Here is an 8,481-nt window from a genome sequence, read left to right on the forward strand (position 1 = left end):
GAATTGCCAAGCTGTTTTCCACAGCAGTTGCACCATTTTACATCTCCACCAACAGTGAATAAGTGTTCCAATCTCTCTACATCCTCTCCAACATTTGTAGTTTTCTGTTTGTTTAATAGCAGCCATTCTTATAGGTGTGATGTGATATCTCATTGTTGTCTTGGTTTACATTTCCCTTACAGCTAATGAAAATGAGCACCTCTTCATGTGCTTTTTAGCCATTTGTATTTGCTCTTCAGAAAAGTGTCCATATCCTCTGCCCATTTTATAATTGGATTGTTTGTTCTTTTTTTGTTGAACTGTGTATTTCTTTCTGTACACAGGATTTCAAACCTTTATCCAATATATGGTGTCCAAATATTTTCTCCCATTGAGTTGGCTGCCTCTTTTTTTTGACAATGTCCTTTGAAGCAGAGCAGCTCTTGATTTTAAGGAGTTCCCAGGTATCTATATTTTCTTTCCCTGTTTGTGTTTTCGGTGTAAAGTTTAAGAAGCTACCTCTTATTACTAAGTCTTGAGGATGTTTCCCTACATTTTCTTCTAGAAGTTTTATGGTTCTGGCTTGTACGTTTAGGTCTTTCATCCATTTCGAATTAATTTGTGTATAAGGTGTGAGGTAGGGGTGCCTTTTCATTCTTTTGGATATTGATATCCAATTCTCCCATGCCAATTTATTGAAAAGACTATTCTGTCCCAGTTCAGAGGATTTGGCAGCTTTATTGAAAATCAATTATCCATAGATTTGGTGGTCTATCTCCACACTCTCAGTTTGATTCCACTGGTCAATACTGGTTTCTTTGTGCCAGTACCATACTGTTTTGAGTACTGTGGCTTCATAGTCAGGAACTGTTAGTCCTCCCACTTCACTATTCTTTTTCAGGACATCTTCAGCTATTTGGGGTCTCTTCACTTCCAAATAAATTTCTTCTTGGTTGTCTTTTATCTCTTTCTCCTGTCTGATCATGCCAACTAGGACTTCTAGTACAATGTCGAATAATAGTAGTGGTAATAGGCATCCTTGCCTTGTTCCTGATCTTAGGGGGAATGCCTTTAATCTTTCACCATCAAGTATGCTGCTGTCTATGGGTTTTTGTATGCTGTTTGTGATATTAAGGAAGTTTCCTTTGATTCCTACCTTTTAAAATATTTTTATCAGGAACAGATGCTGAATTTTATTGAATGGTTTTTTAGTGTGCTTGTTTGCCAATTAATCAGTTGGACTTGGAAACCAGGGAAATAGTCCTGGATCTCAGCCTATAAAGATTGTAGGGTGCTGCTTTAACAAAATATACAATACAGTTATTCAATTACATGCCCACTTGTGGCACCAATCAATACTGCCAACCAAGGCAGCCATTCCCAGACATTCCCCTGCTGCCTGGTTGCAGCCTCTGTGCCCACTGCTGGCTCATGATGACTCTGCCGAAGTGATGAGTGAGGCTGGAGTTTACCAACCCATAAGCCAGACCTCAATTTCGCTAATGTGTCACTTTCGCTGTAAGTGACTAAAGTGGCAATAGTTGATTGGAATTGTTGCTTTTCCCTTGGGAAATTCCTAAAGTTTCCCATGTGAACCTACATGAACTAGAGAGTAAACCCTTAGGAACTGGCCTTAAGTTCTAAGCATTTGGGGAGGACTTGGAAGAGAAGACACTTATAGAGGCTCCAAATTAACCCCCCAAACCTCTCCACCCCCATCAATTTACTCAACAGGTATATGGACAGTGCAGATAGAAGAGGCATTGGACAAATGTGAGCCGATGAATGACAGGGTCCTTTACCCCTCTTTGCCTCTTCATCGTGGAATTAATCAGGTGCAGCCTTCGTGGTGGACACCAGAGGTCTGAGACCCCAGTGGGTGCCATTTACCTCGTCTTTCTGGAAAAGGAGCGAGAGGCAATGGTTGGCTTTGGGTAAGAGGATTTCTGGGCTCACAGAGTCCCCCAACCTGTGAATCTAGAATTCTGTGAATCTAGAATTCTATGACATTTTCCAGCGCAGTCTACATGTATTCAGCATTTCTGGAACATCACTTATTCTCATATCAGTGCCATATATGTTGCCATATCAGTATGCCATCTGTACTATTATTAGCAATTTTCCTTACATGAACTAACTTTTTGCTTTAACACACTTATTTAAAAAGGAAATTTTGTATTTTTTAAAATTTATTTATTAATTTAAAAAATTAACAAATGAAATAAAAATTAACATAGATAATCAGTAATTCACAATATCATCACTTAGTTGCATATTCATCATTTCTTAGAACATTTGCATCTATTCAGGAAAAGAAATAAAAAAACAATAGAAAAAGAAATAAAACGAAAACAGAAAAAAAAAAGATTACACCTACCATACCTCTTACCCCTTGCTTTCACTGATCACTAGCATTTCAAACTAAATTTATTTTAACATTTGTTCCCCCATTATTTATTTTTATTCCATATATTCTACTCGTCTGTTGACAAGGTAGATAAAAGGAGCATCAGAACACAAGGTTTTCACAACCACACAGTCACATTGTGAAAGCTATATCATTATTCAATCATGGCTACTGGAACACAGCTCTACATTTTCAGGCAGTTCCCTCCAGCCTCTCCTTTACATCCTGAATAACAAGGTGATATCTACTCAATGCATAAGAATAACCTCCAGGATAACCTCTTGACTCTGTTTGTAGTCTCTCAGCCATTGACACTTTGTCTCATTTCACTGTACCCTCTTTTGGTTGAGAAGGTTTTCTCAATCCCTTGATGCTCAGTTTCAGCTCATTCTAGGGTTTTTCTCAGTCTCTTGATGCTGAGTCCCAGCTCATTCTAGGATTTCTGTCCCACGTTGCCAGGAAGGTCCACACCCCTGGGAGTCATGTCCCACGCAGACAGGGGGAGGGTGGTGAGACTGCTTGCTGTGTTGGCTGGAGAGAGAGGCCACATCTGAGCAACAAAAGAGGTTCTCTTGGGGGTGACTCTTAGGCCTAAATTTTAAGTAGACTTGACCTATCCTTTGTGGGGTTAAGTTTCATATGAACAAACCCCAAGACTGGGGGCCCAGCCTATAGCTTTGGTTGTTAAAAAGGAAATTTTACACCATTTTCATAAAGGAAAGAAATAGACAATGTGCTACAAATTAAAGGTAAGCATGACAAATGTAGGGAAATGTATCACTATATTTAAAAAAATTAAAGTCAGTACTAAATATTAAAAGTAAATAATAGGAAGGGGGTGCAAGGGTAGTTCAGTGGTAGAATTCTTGTCTGTTAGACCGGAGACCCGGGTTTGATTCCGGTCCATGCACTTCCCCCCTCCCAAAAAAACTAAAAAACAAGCAAAAAATAGAAATCAACAAATGGGGCTGCAATGACAGGACACTCACATGGAAAAAATAATGAAATGTGACCCTGCCATACAGCATTAAAAATAAATAAATAAATAAGGGGAAGGAGGCTAGAGGTGGGGCAAGATGGTGGCATAGTGTGGAATTAGTTCATCTTCCAGAGCAGCTAGGAAATAGCAAAGAACAGTACAGAACAACTGCTGTGGCTACATGAGTGACCAGACACACAGTGTATACCAGTCTGGACCAGGTGGAACAGCTGAGATCCTACACAGAACTGTAAGGTTGGTGTGACTCCCCCACAGGCACAGCAGGCTGGTTCCCCAAGGGGAAAGGAAACAGACTTTATTAGCAGCAAGGGCTTAGCTCAACCCAGCTCCAATTGTGGAATTAACAAATCTGACTACCGAATACAGGCGCCCAGCACAGATAAACTTGGAATAAGCACTAAAGGAACTTTGACTGACAAACCCAAAGAGCAGAGGTCTGGCTCTGAAAAGGCCTTTTGATTTTTTTTTTTTAACTTCTTAACAGCTCATTAAATAGAACCAGAATCACTCTCAGTCTCCAGTGCTGTTCCAGGTAAGGGCAGAACTAAAGCTTGCCTGAGAGACAAAGTAACTAGCTAGCTGAAAAGAGTTCATAATCAAAGGATGCATGTTCCCCAAGGGGTAAGCTCATCTCAAGTGAAATACCTCCTTCAAGGAATTCAGACCCCAAGGGCAGGAAAACAGAGGCAATCAAAGCCCCCTTACTACCTCATCTCTGTCTCAACCATAGCCCTGGCAGGGAGAGTCTGCTGAAGTTGAAGGCAGCACATCATTTAAGCTGGTGGGAAGCCACAGGTAGTGAAGCACCACATGTTGTGCAGGATAAGAGAAACACAGAGTCCAGAGGCTTCATAGGAAATTCTGACAACCTGCTGTGTCTCACCCTCAGGGAAAACTGATGCTGGCTACTCTTTCCTCCTGAGACATGGGCCTGTCTGGTCCAGGAAAATCTGACTGGAGTCTGTAATGTCTGAGGAGACTTTCCTCAAAATAAAAGGCTCCATATAGGCAGGGCGAAAAACGGAAGAACAAGAACTGAAAAATTCGGGTCAGTTAAACAGAACCTCTGTTGGAGGTCTAGAATAAGTTGAACTGAATGTCAAAGAACAGATAGAGAACAAAGACAACCAGCAAGAAAACCCTGGGTAAAAGAGTGAAAACAGACTCCAGAATAAACTAATTAAGGAAATCAAATGCCTAGGCACCAGTAAAAAATAACAAGTCATACTAGGAAAATCAAAGATATGGCCCAATCGAAAGAACAAACCAACACTTCAAATGAGGTACAGGAGCTGAAACAACTAATTCAGGTTGTTCGAACAGACATGCAAAATCTCATTAAAAAAATCAAATCAATGGGTGGACATAATGAAGAACTTGAAAGTTTGAAAAAAAAATTGCAGAACTTATGGGAATGAAAGCCACAATATAAGAGATTTAAAAAACAATAGAAACCTACAATAATATATTTGAAGAGACAAAAGAAAGGTTCAGTGAACTAGAGGACTGGACATCTGAAATCTGACACATAAAAGAAAATACAGGGAAAAGAATGAAAAAAGTATGAGTAAGGTCTCAGGAAATTGAATGACAATGTGGAGTGTACAAATATACATTTTGTGGGTGTCCCAGAAGGAGAAAAAGGAAAAGGAGGAGAAAACCTAATGGAGGCAATGATCACTGAAAATTTCCCATCTCTTATGAAAGACATAAAATCCAAGAACTGCAGCATACAGAATAGATCCAAATAGACATACTCCAAGACACTTATTAATCAGATTGTCTAATGACAAAGACAAAGAGATTTTGAAAGCAGCAAGAGAAAAGCAATCCATCACATACAAAGGACCTCAATAATATGTGGGTTTCTCAGCAGAAACCATGGAAATAAGAAGGCTGTGTAATATAAGATTCTAAAAGAGAAAAACTGTCAACCAAGAATTCTATACCCCACGAAAGTGTCCTTTTGTCTTTCAAAAATGAGTAGGAGATTAAAATATTTCCAGACAAGCAATCATCGAGAAAACTTTTACTATAGAGACCAGCTCTACAAGAGATACAAGCACAAAGGAAAAGACAGGTGTCATGGTCAGGTTCATGTGCCAACTTGGCCAAGTGGTGGTACCTGTTCATTTGGTTAGGCAAGTGCTGGTCTGTCTGTTGCTATGAGGACATTGCATAGAATTAAATCATGATCACGTCGGCTGCATCCACAGCTGATTCCATTTGTAATCAGCCAAGGGGTGTGTCTTCTGCAATGAGTGATGCTTAGTCTAAACACTGGAAGCCTTTTAAGGAGGATTCAGAAGAGACAGGTTCTCTTCCTGCTTCAGCCAGTGAGCCTCTCCTGTGGCATTCATCCAGACCCTCCATCAAAATTGTCAGCTTCACAGCCTGCCCTACAGATTTTGGACTCTATGTTCCCATGGTTATGTGAGACACTTTTATAAATTTCATATTTATGAATATTTCCTGTTGGTTCTGTTTTCTTTAGAGAACCTTAACTAATACAACAGGAGAGAGAGATCTGGAGAAGAGTGTAGAAATGAAGACTATCAGCAAAGATAAAAAGAGAAAAAAAATTAGTTTTGACAGAAAATCCAAAAGACAAAATGATAAAAGAAAGTGCTGCCTTTATAGTAATAACATTAAATGCTATTGGATAAAACTCCCTAATCAAAAGACTAGAGTGGCAGAATGGATTAAAAAACAGGACCTATCTACATGTTGTCTATAGGAGACTCATTTTAGACCCAAGCACAAAAAATAGGTTGTAAGTGAAAGGTGGGGAAAAGATATTTCCTGCAAATAGCAATCAGAAAAGAGCAGGAGTAGCTATACTAATGTCCAACAAATTAGACTTCAAATGTACAACAATTAAAAGAGACAAAGAAGAATATTGTATATTAATTAAAGGAACAATTCAAGAAGAAGACATAACAATCATAAATATTTATGCTTCAAGCAAGAGTGCTGCAAAGTACATGAGGCAGACACTGACAACACTGAAAACACTGAAGGGAGAAGTAGATACATCTACCATAATAGTTGGATACTTCAATTCCCCACATCAATTCCAGTGGAGAATTGATGTTCCATGGATAGAACATCTAGACAGAGAATCAATAAGGAAACAGAGATTTTGAATAATGTGATAAATAAACTAGACTTAACAGATATTTATAGCACATTACACCCCACAACAGCAGTACGCATATTTTTCTCAAGTACTTACGGGTCATTTTCAAGAAAAGACCAAGTCTCAATACATTTTAAAAGATTGAAATTATACAAAACACTTTCTTGGATCACAATGGGATGAAGGTGGAAATCAATAATGGGCAGAGGGCCAGAAAATTCACAAATATATGGAGCTTACAACACACTCTAAACAACCAGTGGGTCGAGGAAGAAATTATAAGAGAAATCAGTAAATATCTTAAGGCAAATGAAAATGAAAACACAGCATATCAAAATTTATGGGATGCAGCAAAGACAGTGCTGAGAGGGAAATTTATTGCCTTAACTGCCTATATTAAATAAGAAGAAAGAGCAAAGATCAAGGAATTAACTGTTCACTTGGAAAAACTAGAGAACTAACTACAAACTAACCCTAAAGCAAACAAAAGGAGAGAAATAACAAATATTAGAGCAGAAATAAATGAAATTAAGAATATGAAAATAATCAAGAAAATCAACAAAATCAAAAGTTGGTTCTTTGAGAAAATCAATAAAATCAATGGACCCTTCACTAAGTTGTTAAAGAAAAAAGGAGGATGAAAATAAATAAAATCAGAAATGGAAGAGGAATCTCAGAAATAAAAGAAGTAATGAGAGGATATGATGAGCAACTATATGCTAATAAATTAGACAATGCAGATGAAATGGACAACTTCCTAGAAAGGGATAAACAACCAACATTGACTTGAAATGAAATAGATAACCTCAACAAATTAATCACAAGTAAAGAGATTGAATCAGTCATCAAGAAGCTCCCAACAAAGAAAAGTCCAGGACCAGATGGCTTTACATGTGAATTTTACCAAGCATTCAAGAAAGAATTAATACCAATCTTGCTCAAACTCCTCAAAAAAATTGAAGAGGAGGGAAAACTACCTAATTCATTCTATGAAGCCAACATCACCCTAATACCAAAGCCAAACAGATGCTATGAGAAAAGAAAATTACAGGCCAATCCCTTTAATGAATATAGATGCAAAAATCCTCAACAAAATGCTTGCAAATCAAGTTCAGCAGCACATTAAAAGAATTATACACCATGACCAAGTGGGATTTATTCCAAGTATGCAAGGCTGGTTCAACATAAGAAAATGAATTAATGTAATATACCATATCAACAAATCAAAGTGGAAAAACCACATGATCATCTCAATTGATGCAGAAAAGGCATTTGATAAAATTAAATATCCTTCCTTGATGAGAACATTTCAAAGAATAGAAATAGAAGGGAACTTCCTCAAAATGATACAGGGAATATATGAAAACCCACAGCTAACATCATCTTCAATGAGTAAAGACTGAAAGCTTTCCCAAAGACAATGATGCCCACTGTCACCATTGCTATACAACATTGTGCTGGAAGTTCTAGCCAGAGCAATTAAACAAGAAAAAGAAATAAAAGGCATCCAAATTGGAAAGGAGTAAGTAAAACTCTCATTGTTTGCAGATGACATGATAATATATGTTGAAAATTCCCAAAAATCTACATCAAAGCTACCAGAGCTAATAAATGAGTTCAACAAAGAGGCAGGGTTCAAGATCAATGCCCCCAAACCACAGTGTATCTATACACTATGATGAGCAATCTGAGGAGGAAATCAAGAAAAAAATCCATTTGAATGGCAACCAAAAGAATAAAATATTTAGGAATAAATTTAACTGAAGATAGAAAAGACTATCCACAGAAAGCTACAAGAAATTGCTGAAAGAAATAATTGAAGACCTAAATAAATGGAAGGGCATACTGTGCTCATGGTTTGGAAGATTAAATAGAGTTAAGATGTCAATTCTACCCAAATCGATTTATAGATTCAATGCAATACCAATTAAAATCCCAGCAACTTACTTTGTAGAG

Source organism: Tamandua tetradactyla, chromosome 16 (assembly GCF_023851605.1).
Source record: "Tamandua tetradactyla isolate mTamTet1 chromosome 16, mTamTet1.pri, whole genome shotgun sequence".
NCBI lineage: Eukaryota > Metazoa > Chordata > Mammalia > Pilosa > Myrmecophagidae > Tamandua > Tamandua tetradactyla.